At 34.4% G+C, this 12,321-nt stretch overlaps 1 long non-coding RNA gene across 1 annotated transcript in view; it reads left to right on the top strand.

The window, feature by feature from the left end:
* The window catches only part of LOC132350724 (uncharacterized), a 369,839-nt gene that overhangs the window by 15,433 nt on the left and 342,085 nt on the right, over positions 1–12,321 (top strand). The gene's annotated exons all lie outside the window — the stretch shown is intronic.

Raw genomic sequence — 12,321 nt, forward strand, 5'->3', positions numbered from 1 at the left:
AGTCCCAGTTCAGGGCTAGAATATCAAACTTGTTTCTAAATGATATAAAAATATTTGGTTTTATAAAGACATTGATACCTTGGCAGGTTTGTTTATTTCTCTTCAAGATAGTGGGTTTCAGGGTATAGTCTTGTGCAAATTCAGTGTATAAACAGCAAGTCCTAGAGCAGTGCTTTCGAATAGAAATTTATGCAATAATGGAAATGTTTATTTTTGCTATCCAAAAAGATTGCCATAAGCCATATGTGGCTTTGGAGCATATGAAATGTGGCTAATGTGAGGGATAGAATTTAAAATTTTATTTAAATTTTATTATTTTAAATTTAATTTTAAATAGCTACATGTAGCTAATGGTTACCATATCGGACAGTGCAGCTCTAGAGAACTTGAGAGCTGGCATGGATCTCTAAAAATGCATTTTGAAAATATTTATGCTGCAACACTTTCTGTTTTTTCCTTGTAAAAAAGCACCTACAGAGATGCAATGTCATTGTCTTAATCGTGACCATAAGTTTCTACCTGCTACCAGAACCAGTTGTTTTTGAATTACTTTATTTCCTTCCTTCTTCCCTTTTCTTTTGTTTTCTTGGCTAAGTTAGGCGTTAGAATAACAGACAAAGATGTGATATTTCTTTTGTTATTATTCCATGGTATTTAAAATTTATATCAAAGTCATATATATATATATATATATATATATATATATATATATATATATGTATATATTTGGGTCAAATAATACTACAAATCTTAAAAAATAAAAAAGATATTTTCCTAGCAACTACTTTGCCCCACCCCTGGGTTATGCTACTTTGAAGCAACTACTTTGAACTCTTCAGCTATTTCTTCTATTTCTTTTCATATATATAAAATATGCTTAAAATTGAGTTTTCTATTTTCAGTATCATCCTATATCCATTTATGGCAGATGAGGATGCAATTCTCTTGTATGACCTGACCTGAAATTGCGCGCGCGCACACACACACACACACACACACACACACACACAACGACATATCCCCTTCCGCATCTCTCTAATGGAATTTCTTCATAATTCTGGTTAAATCAAATTTCAGCAGTTATATAAATAAGTCTGTAAATTATAATTACTACTGAGGCAGGATTTTGAAGAGTAAATGCCTTGATGTGAGCACTACTGGTTCTTTCTGCTTCTCACATACTTCACTCTAGGGGAGGTAGGAGTATCGATTGGTGAATTTGGAAGGAAAAACAGAGAAGGTTTGGCCCTACCTCTCCCTCTCACTTCCTCCCAGTAAGAATGAACTTGCTCATGGAGTGACCTCCATGCCATCTGGTTTATGGTTCTAGACCCTAAACCTGCAAAATAGGGGAGATCTGTAGTTTTAGGGGATAAAAATCACATTTGGGGAAGAAGAACACATGTAGTACTTGAGGAGTCCATTTGTCCAGGGCCTGTGGCTTGGCTTTTGAATTTCAGTGGATGGGGAGAGCACTATTAATGCTTGTACAGGAATATGTCACACCATGCATATTTGACTTTTTATTGCTGCATCTGTGCAAGAGAATTTAAACTGCAATGCTTGACTAACTTATGATGGCTTTAACAACAAGTAAGAAGCTGATCCTAAAGAAACTGAGCTTTACATTTTGGGTCTTTATCAATTAAATAGGGATTGAGGGCTTAAGCAAAGAATTAGGGTCTGGGCAAACTCTAACAGGTGCATAGGCCTTAGGGAGGCAGAGGTGGTACTTTTGACAAAGGATTTAACTTCTCTAAGTATTACGTTTTCTTATGTAAATTACTGAAAATAATTCTACTTCATAGAATTAATGTACTTGTTAGGAGGATTAAATAAGATAATAAATATAAATAAATTAGCAGATTGCTTGGCATGTAGTGAGTTCTTAATTTTAGATACTAATGTTATTATCTGCATATCAATTAGACAATAAGAACAGTTCAGGGGACTTCCCTGGTGGTCCAGTGGTAAAGAATCCACCTTCCAATGCAGGGGACGTGGGTTCGATTCCTTGTCGGGGAACTAAGATCCCACATGCCATGGGGCAACTGATCCCGCGCACCACAACTACTGAGCTCCTGCGCCTCAACTAGAGAGCCCACGTGCTGCAAACTACAGAGCCCACGTGCTCTGGAGCCTGCACACCATAACTAGAGAGAAGCCTGTGCATTGCAACGAAAGATCCCGCATGCCTCAAGGACGATCCCATGTGCCACAGCTAAGACCTGATGCAGCCATAAAAATAAAATAAATAAATATTTTAAAAAATTTAAAAAAGAACAGTTCAGATTGCTTCACATTATACTATTCATATACCCAGAATGCCATGGCAATCCTGGACAGAGATATAGCCATTAAAATAGATGGGAGGATGGACAATAAAAATAACATGGCATATGGATAGTCCAAGGTTACTGGCTCCAGATGCAAATTGTAATCACTGCTATTGATCCATAGTATACAATACTTTATAATGGTTTTTGAAGTTCATACTGTTACGGACTCCATTGTGTCTCCCCCAGATTTATATGTTAAGCCCTAACCCCCCTATATGACTATTTGGAGATATGGACTTTAAGTAGGTAATTAAGGTTAAATGAGGTCATAAAGGTTGGCCCTGATCCAATAAGACTGCTCTCCTTATAAGAAGAGGAAGAGACACGAGGAGTGTCACATACAGAGAAAAGGCCATGTGAGGACATAGCAAGAAGGTGACTTTCTGGAGCCCAGGAAAGAGGCATCACAAAAAACAATCTTGCTGGTACCTTAATCTTAGATTTCCAGGTTCCAGAACTATGAGAAATAAATTTCTGTTGTTTTAGGCACCCAAGTCTGTGGTGCTTTGTTATGGCAGTCCGAGTTGACCAATACATATACTTTATCAGTTTGAAACAGAATGTGATTCCATAGCTTTGAACCATCTACAATTATCTAACCATAGCTCTGAAGGCCACATTTCTTTAACTATTTAATAATTGATTGGGTCAGTTTTATTCATCCTACAACCTTTTAGTACCATGCTTTATTTGTTCTTTGGGAATGAAGTTGCATTTTCTATTATAGATAACTGGAATGCTTTTATCTTACTTATTTTATCTTACTGCCTTGTCGAGAGAAATGGATCATGGAAGGACATTAAAAGTGAACAATAATATAGACAAAGAATAGTTTGTGTTTTAAGACTGGATTTTACCTTGAATTTAAAACTTTCCTCTACTTAATCAGTACTTCTTTTTATTAAATACACACACATTCAGTTTCTCAATAGGGAAGAAGGAAGGGCAATTGGATGTATATTTCTATATGTAAGGGATTTATTTAAATAGAAAAAACAGAAATCAGAACATATTATAATTTAAATTTAAAAATATATGTGACAGGGTAAGAGAGTGTCATGGACATATATACACTACCAAATGTAAAATAGATAGCTAGTGGGAAGCAGCCGCATAGCACAGGGAGATCAGCTCGGTGCTTTGTGACCACCTAGAGGGGTGGGATGGGGAGGGTGGGAGGGAGGGAGATGCAAGAGGGAAGAGAAATGGGAACATATTGTATATGTATAACTGATTCACTTTGTTATAAAGCAGAAGCTAACACACTATTGTAAGGCAATTATACTTCAATAAAGATGTTTAAAAAAATATATATATGTAATGGTACATTTAATGCTTACGAAACTTTACTATGTTTCTCATGAAAATATATCTAGGTGTGCAAAATGAATGTAATTATCCCAAAATTAATGAACAAATAGGATGAGGAGTGAATGTGGGCATTTCTCTCACTTGAACAATTTTCAAGCTGAACTTCAGTATGTAATTCTTCACTTTCCACTAATGAAATTATGTCTCTGCCATGTCTGTCTTGTATGTTTTTTGAGAATGAGTCACATTCTGACCTATCATAATTGTAGGTTCCTAGGTTAACCTACATAATTGTAGGTTCATTGTGTTTAAATGAAACACAATGAAAATATAAGAAGAGTGAAGAAAAAACAAGGGTAAAGTATATTGGAATTCAAATAACAGGTGAAGAAGGTCATCTGCTTCTGGACAAATCAATCTTTTCTTGTAAAGAATGAAAAGTAGGGGGGTAGTCCTTCTACTGATATTTTTGGTGATCTTCTTAGTGTTTTTAAAATTAAATAGATTTTTTCCTTAACAAGAAAGAGAACTGGATACATAATTAAGAGACTGGTATCTAGGCTTGGATCCACCTTTACCCAGCTACATTATTTTGAATGAGCTGCACCTCCACAGGCTGAAATGCCTTCAAGTATGAAGGGAAGGAAACAGGCTCAATGACCTTTAAAGAACTTTAGAGAACTATCTAACAACTGATAATGTTATTCCTCTTCATTTATTGTCTATTCTGATAGTGTTTCCTCTTTAAAATTTCATGATGGTACCTAGTGAGTGCAATGAGAAACACATCCTTCAGAAACTTCAGTGGAATTGCTATAGATCTTGAACAGGACAGTACAAAATTGTCTGCTGAAAAGTTTGTCCACTGGCAAAGCAACATCAAGTAAAATTTATAGTGCTCCTAATTTTCACCTTTGTGCTAAAGCAGTTTTATTATTTGTGCTCAAAATAAATTATTCCCATTATATCAGTGAAAAGCTCAGGAAAAACTAGTGATTGATCCTTCAATTAACACTGTAATTACCAGTCATCTGTAAAAAATAAAGCCGTCAACACAAAGGAACATGGATAATGAGTTAACTATGCTGGGTAGGTCATAAGTAAACTTTGGACATTTTCAAAAATATGAATACTGTGCATGATGTAATTTTGTTTATCTTTTCTTTTGCTCTCCATCGTTTTGTCTCTTACTCTTCCTGAAAGGAAGAACAGAGACAAAGAGAAAAAGGCTTTTGAGTCCTTGCTTCACCTCTAATTTTTTTCAAGTTTTCACCCTACATGCAATTTATGCCAATAGTAACGTCCCTCACAGATCTATAATGAAGATTAATGAGGTGTATTTATTTTCCCACATGTTGGGCTATTGGACTTGTCTCTAGAGATGCTATAAGCTTTGTCAAATAGAAATAATATTGTATATGGGAAAAGGAAGGATTTTGTTCATTAGGAAGTTTCTTACTAATTAATAGCTGACCATTATTCCCTCTTAGAAAGGATAGCACACACACTTCAGAAATGATGTGATTAATACAACTTTCATAAGTGTCTATTTATTATGTAAGTATTCCCCAAAGTTCCCAAATAGGGTTAACACATCTGAATAAACAATGAAATGGAAAATATAACTCTCTGAATAAGCAATAAAATGGAAAAAACAACCAGGTATTCTAGATTTCAAGTGATGACTTGAGCTGTGTTCCCATATCTGAGTCACTTGATATCTCTGGCTCTTACCTCTAAAATGAGAATCATAATTCTTTACTAAAGGTAAGGGATTATACTAGATGTTCTTTTAAGGACTCTGGTAGTTCTGAGAGCCAGAATTCTCGTACTAAAGATGGTTTAGTGCATTAAGATGAATTGCTGATCTATGGTTTTTCACAAATTTGTATCACATTGAGCTGGACTTATTTTCAGCACCTATATTGAGAATGTCCCTTGGATTGCTAATTCAGTCATTCAACAAATATTTACTTAGGGCCTAAATTCTGTGGTTTCTGTTTCATGTCAGGCTGCTCTTTATTTCTTGAAGTCCTCCATCCCTCATGATCCATATTACAAGATTTATACTTTAACTTTTAAAGTAGATTCATACATTATAGTTTTGACTTCTTGACCAGATTTGAGTTTCTCTATAATATGTGGACACAGCGGGGGAAGGGAATGGTGGGACGAATTGGGAGTTTAGGATTGACATATATCCACTACCATGTGTAAAATAGTGGGAACCTGCTTCATAGCACAGGGAGCTCAGCTAGGTGCTCTGTGTTGACCTAGATAGATGGGATGGGAGATGGGGGCTGGGGGTGGGAGGGAGGGCCAAGAGGAAGGGGATATATGTATACGTATACCTGATTCACTTCATTGTACAGCAGAAACTAACACAACATTGTAAAGCAACTATACTCCAATAAAAAAAATAGTAAGGAATTTACTTTGGATTCTTCCAATGGTATGGCAGAAACTACTGGATTCCTCTAGGTATCATCTCTCTGCTTTTTACTTAACTAAACAAAATACTGGAGACATTGCCGCCACAATAAAAGGATATATTTCATAACATCTCTTGCAGTGGTTGGCTGTTGAGGTGTAAATAGAAATTTTTTTATTGTCCCATAAAGTTTCCTTAAAAGGAAAGAGGAACCATCCTTTTTACCTATTGCTTAGAATGTTGATGTGATGGCTAAAGCTCTTAATAGCCATCCTGGATTATGTGGAGACTCTTCCAGGGAACAAGAGAAAATAAGTCTGCTATCCTGACAGTACTCACTCTGAACTATCAAATTTTTAGTTCCTTTTCTTTTATAGAATAATTAATGTCTATTTTGGCTAAGATGCTACTTTTCAAATCTTTGCTACTCACAACGAAATGTAATCCTAACCAGTAGAACCTCATAAGGTGTCAGGTTCATACTAAGAATGTTAATAAATCCATATTGAATAATTGACCCCTATTTTGTGGGTTATAAATGTATCCCTTCGTGTGTGTATGTGTGTATGTGTATACATATCCTATCATATCCTGTCATATATGGGAAGTAATGCCTATAGTAATAAATGTCAGAGTTAGCATTATACAAGGTTTATTTAATTGCAAATTTAAATTAACACAAACTCATAGTTATTTGAAAATGTTACAGAAATAGGAAGAAAAAATGATGAAAAATATAAAAAATTGACATAAAAATTACACTAACATAATAATAAGAAGATAAGTTCCAATATAGTACTATACTAATACTACTGATAATAATGTAAAAGAGAGATGATGTCTCAGTCCATCCCATTTATTTTGCCCATGTTTACAAAGAGTATGATTAGTATTCTTTTGTTAGAGTGTCTCCATGTCACATAAGTATGGAGGCAGGGAAGTACAAAATCTGTAGGATGGGCTGAGAAGCTGAAGACTCAGGAGGATCGATGGTGCAATTCTAGTGTGAAGGCCAGTGGGTGAAGACCCAGGATAGCCATGTTCAGGATCAAGTCAAAGGCAGTCTAGCAGGCCAGTCTTTTTGTTCTATTCAGTCATTCTACTGATTAGATGAGGCCCACCCAAATTATGGAGGGTGATCTGCTTACTCAAAAATCACAGATTTAAATGTTCTCATCCAAAAACACCCTCCAAGTTAACACATAAAATTAACTATCACTGGCTCTTTGTTCAAATAATTGTAAGAAATATTTTTATTGCCAAAATATGGGTGATGCTAAAACTGTTTCTTGAAAGATGAGTAAATATTTGTTAGACAAAAAGACATATGACAAGACACATGACTAAGAGGCAGAAGTTTCTAGGCAGAGGGAAAAGCACAGATCCTTCCAACTTCTAGGTTTGTGTTAGAAACTGCTTGTTAATGACTATAACACTTTACTATTTAACATTTTTCTGTTCTAGGAGTCTTCAACATAATCATTCTGAGACTAGTCTCTTATTCTGGAATTAGCCAAATCCATTTTTCAGTCACCAGATTTGAGGGTCTGTATGTAAAACTATTTGTATGCAATGAATAAGAGGTACTTGTCCCATCTATGATTGCCTCTAGTCATTTCCCCCAGGTTTACCACACTAGAGTTTCAAATCTCAAAATCAATCAGTAATATATAAAATACTGCTGTGCTTATAATTCCAACCAGCTACATTTAGCTGCAGTTGAAGGTGAGGCTTACTGGAAACACATAATCATTTTAGTAAACTTCTCTTTGTTTCCTTAGATATAACTTCCTTTGAAATAAAACACTTGTGGAAATGTTGATTATTTGACTGCCTTGAGAAGGAGGCAGCTTTTTTTTGAGCAGCTCTTTTCATTTTTCCATCCCTCACACTTTCACACAAAATGCCTTAATATCTTTCCTGTGGCAGGGGTGGAGGAAACTACTATATAGTGAAAGAAACCTCAGAGAACTTATACAGGTTTTCAGTGATTTTTATGAACAGTCTAATAGGTTTCATTAATGCAAAATACAGTTTTTACGAGAAGAGAGAGAGAGAAAATTTTGCATATCAGGAAACCTCACAGAGGTATCACATTGTTGCCATAATTAAAAGAACTTAGGGAGTGTCACATTTTGCAAGATGGAATTGAGCCACCATATATGGAAAATATTACTGACGTGGCCCCTGTCTCTTCACTCTAGGCAGTTTGGTCTAGAAAATCCACGTGCAAGTGGAAGTTTCCTGGAGCCAAGATTTCCTGACCATGTATACAAGAGTATTAGACATGACCATTTTCACCTTTCTCCCTTTCAGTCTCTCCCTCTCTATAGTCTCATGAAAAACTTCACAGTAAACTTAGCTAAAATGCTATGGTCCCAGGAAGTGAGACCTATGATAGAGAGGGGCAAGATTCCCCAACCTACCCTGCCCCGCATAAACCACAACAGACACAGCACTGTGCCACTAATACTGCCGGACTAGACTAGTAAATAGGAGGTGAGAGGCTTTGAAATATGATGTTCCTCCTGCCTGGAGCATTCTTCTCATTCCTCACTTGACTGGCTCCTCTTTCTCTCTTCAGTCTCAACAGAAGACCTTTACAAAGGCTTTCTTAAGCTATTTGTATAGCACTTTTTTTTTATTTGAAAATAATTTATGTTTGCAAATTATAAATTTTATGTATTTGCCTGTTTACATTTATCCTGTTCATTTCTCCCTCTAGAATGTGAGATAAATCCTATGAAGGCAGATTACCTTGTCTTTTTTGCTCACTACTGTATACCTAATATCTAGTACACTTCCTGGAACATGAAAAATACTAAATAAATTTGTGCTAATTAAATAAATGAATGCATAAATGAATTAAATGGAAAAATGTGAAATATAGTTTTGTGAGTATTGGGCTAATTACTTAACATTTGAGCTTCAATTTTCTCATCTGTAAAAAGAAGAAATTATGACTTTTTTGATATTTAATGAGCTTTTGTGACGATCATCTGGGGAAATGAATGAGAAAGTGTTTTTAAACCTCTAAACTCCATGGAAATATTGAGCATTTTTCAACTTTGGTTACTTTACTAGGTTATTAAATCCAAACTGTAAGCAGTGCAGTTTTAATAACTAAACATCACTTTCCCTCTATTTTTTGGTCTGTGATTTTCTCTAATTTAGTTAACAGAATTTCACTCTCTGCTCACACTTTTCTCCTCTAATTTTCCTAACGTTTCATAATACAGGGGGTGGCTAAGAGTTCAGTTACTTTCTTAGAGGAAACTGTAGCTCATAGAAGTTGCAACCTGCTCAAAATTTCCTGTTTTTAATAAATGACAGGCAGAATCTCATCCCACATGCCATGACTCCAAGTCCTTCTGTTAAATCATAGTGGAAGACACAGCAAACAGGAGGGCTAGTCATATTTCTTGAAAACGCATTACATTGTCTTCTATATTTCTGGGAAAAAAATAAAATTAGATTTAAACAGTCAGGTCCATTTTTTTGGCAAGAACATTTCTTAGGTGGTGGACGTTTCTGTCAGGAGATACATGCTGTCTGGCTGTCTTTATGAGGTATTAACAGCCATTGATGATCTTTTCTAGGAGCCATTACATTATTAGAAGTTGGATAATAATGGTATTCTATTTCTATCATTTCTTAATTAAAAAAGTAATTGGCATAATTTTATAAAAAATAAATTTCCTATCAATTATTTATTTGCACTGAGGAACACTTTTTATACTAAGGAAAGATAAACTCTTGATTCTTTCCCTTTATAACTCAGTTTTTAACACAATAAGTTAGTTAACTATCATTCTCTAGTAGTGACTAATGAGCTTTTCTGTTTCATTTTGGTCTGTTTCTTTAATTTGTTGGTTTTGGCTTTGTTTCGATATCATCATGTACACATAGATTTAAATATATTTGATGAAGTTTAGAAATTGCCATTATCATTCTAATTGATGGTCTAATTGTCTCAATTGTATCCTAGGAGAGGCTCTTCAAATTGGTCTCTGAAACTTTTTTGACATGACCCTAGTAACCTTTGATATCATTTTGGTTATCTGGTTTTACAAGATGTTGTAGGAACATCTTGTACATGTTCTGACCCACACCTAAATCAACCAATTCTTCAGGGATACCTGATTTATTCCTTTTGGTAGAAAATTCTATTCAGATACAATCTATTCAGATACAACAGTGAGAAAGATATTTATATTCTGATTGCAGGACAATAAATATGGCTCATTTTAAAAATGATTTTAGTAGGAAAAGAATGCATGTTATTGATTTTACATTGTATCATCTGCTTTTAGGCATTAGCTAATATATTTCTTAGAACAGTTTTCTGAAGTAAGCATTGTCAAACTCATCTTACAGATGAAGGAATTGGGGCTCAGAGAGGTGAATTGTTCCAAGTTGACAAAACTAATAATTGGTAAGCTTGATTCTCTAATGCTAGCGTGACTCCAAAGCTCATTCTTTAACTTTATTGTACATTGCCTTTTATTCAGTCACCTGTACTTTCTCTTCCATGCTTATCACTTCTACATAAAGTTTTTTCCTTTGGTTAACTTTCATTTATAGTGATAGGAGCTCCAAACATTTTTTTCCCCTTAACATTACTTTTAGGTGGACAGATACTGGAAAGGAATCTGGAAAAACCTGAGGTGAAGGGCAAGAGATAAAACATTCTTCTTTCAAAAATTTTTGCTTTTTCAGAATGAACTTCTGTAAGGGATTTTATTTTATCTTCATAGTAAACTACTCTTTCCAGAGAATTACAAAATTGAGAACATTTAAAACAACTGTATTGCGAGGCTTAGCAACCCTCAATATAAAATATGTGGCATAGATACCAAATATATGGTAATTATTAGAATTATATTTGTTAATTCTTGATTCTACTGAGAAATGGTTTTCAGGTTTCCATTTTCAAATATTTCCCATTGCACAGAATGCTAAAAGTATATTTCTTTGTAAGTTACCATCTGTTAAAAATGAATTAGTTAAAATTATATTTTTATCATTTACTCACAAAATAAGCCATATTTTAAATAAATGAATAAGCAAATAAGCAATCAGTGGATACAATGAATTTAACAAAGCTTTTGCTTGTTCATTCCTAGGTATAAAATCCTATCATCTGAAGGTCAAAAAGCACATTTGGAAAGTACAAATACCAAGTACAAGGCTGGGCAGATGAAAATTAAAACCATATGCAATGCCCAGTATGACATTTTAGATGTTAAATATAATACAGTTCATTTCAGATTGGATGGCCAATGTCAATCTAGAACACTGTTTGATCTGCAATTTATATTGAGATGAAGCAGAGAGAATTTTTCTGCCTCAGCTTCTTGTCTTTTAACACAATGTTTCACAGATGTCTGACCTTTGGGTTTTAATGTGATAATGCGGCTTCCCCTGAACAAAGGCCTGAAAGCTGATTGTCAGACAGAAGTTGTTTTTCAAAGGAGAATGAACCCAAATTGTATACAAAAATGATACCATGTATTTTCTAAATTCCTACACATAACAATTATAGTTGTTCCCAGGCGTATTTTAAGAATAGTAGATAAATATAAAATATTAAAGAAGTAATTAATTTTTTGAAGTTTAGTCACTTGAGAAAATGTTTAATTCTCCTTGGGAAGCACATTCATTATCAATAGTTGTTCCCAGGGGTATTTTAAGAATAGTAGATAAATATAAAATATTAAAGAAGTAATTAATTTTTTGAAGTTTATTCACTTGAGAAAATGTTTAATTCTCCTTGGGAAGCACATTCATTATCACAGTTGTCACTTTTTCTTTAAGTTTTATTGTATATATTGTCACATGGGCTCATGGCTCTTTTGTTGTCATTGTAAATTCTATTCAGCATCATTTAATCTGCACATTGAAATGTTACTAGTTGTTTTCACATTCTCATGTGCATCCTCTAGCTCTCTACTAGAGGCTACATGCTGAGATTGAATATCTCTCCTATCCATTTCCTCATAGATTTTCAAATTGATGACAATAGGAAGATGGACAAAAGCCGTTTTCTATTATTTGACAGCTTTTTATTAATTAACTGATATCCTCATACATGAGTGAGAGGTTTTGGGTTTTAAAACCTTAAGTAATTTTTTATTGTTGGTGATGATATATTTGAAACCCTGTGGTATTACTTTTTGAGTAACATCTATTATCTATTCTTTCTTATACGTAATTACTGATGGTAGGTAAAACTGCATC

This window comes from Balaenoptera ricei, chromosome 16 (assembly GCF_028023285.1).
Source record: "Balaenoptera ricei isolate mBalRic1 chromosome 16, mBalRic1.hap2, whole genome shotgun sequence".
NCBI lineage: Eukaryota > Metazoa > Chordata > Mammalia > Artiodactyla > Balaenopteridae > Balaenoptera > Balaenoptera ricei.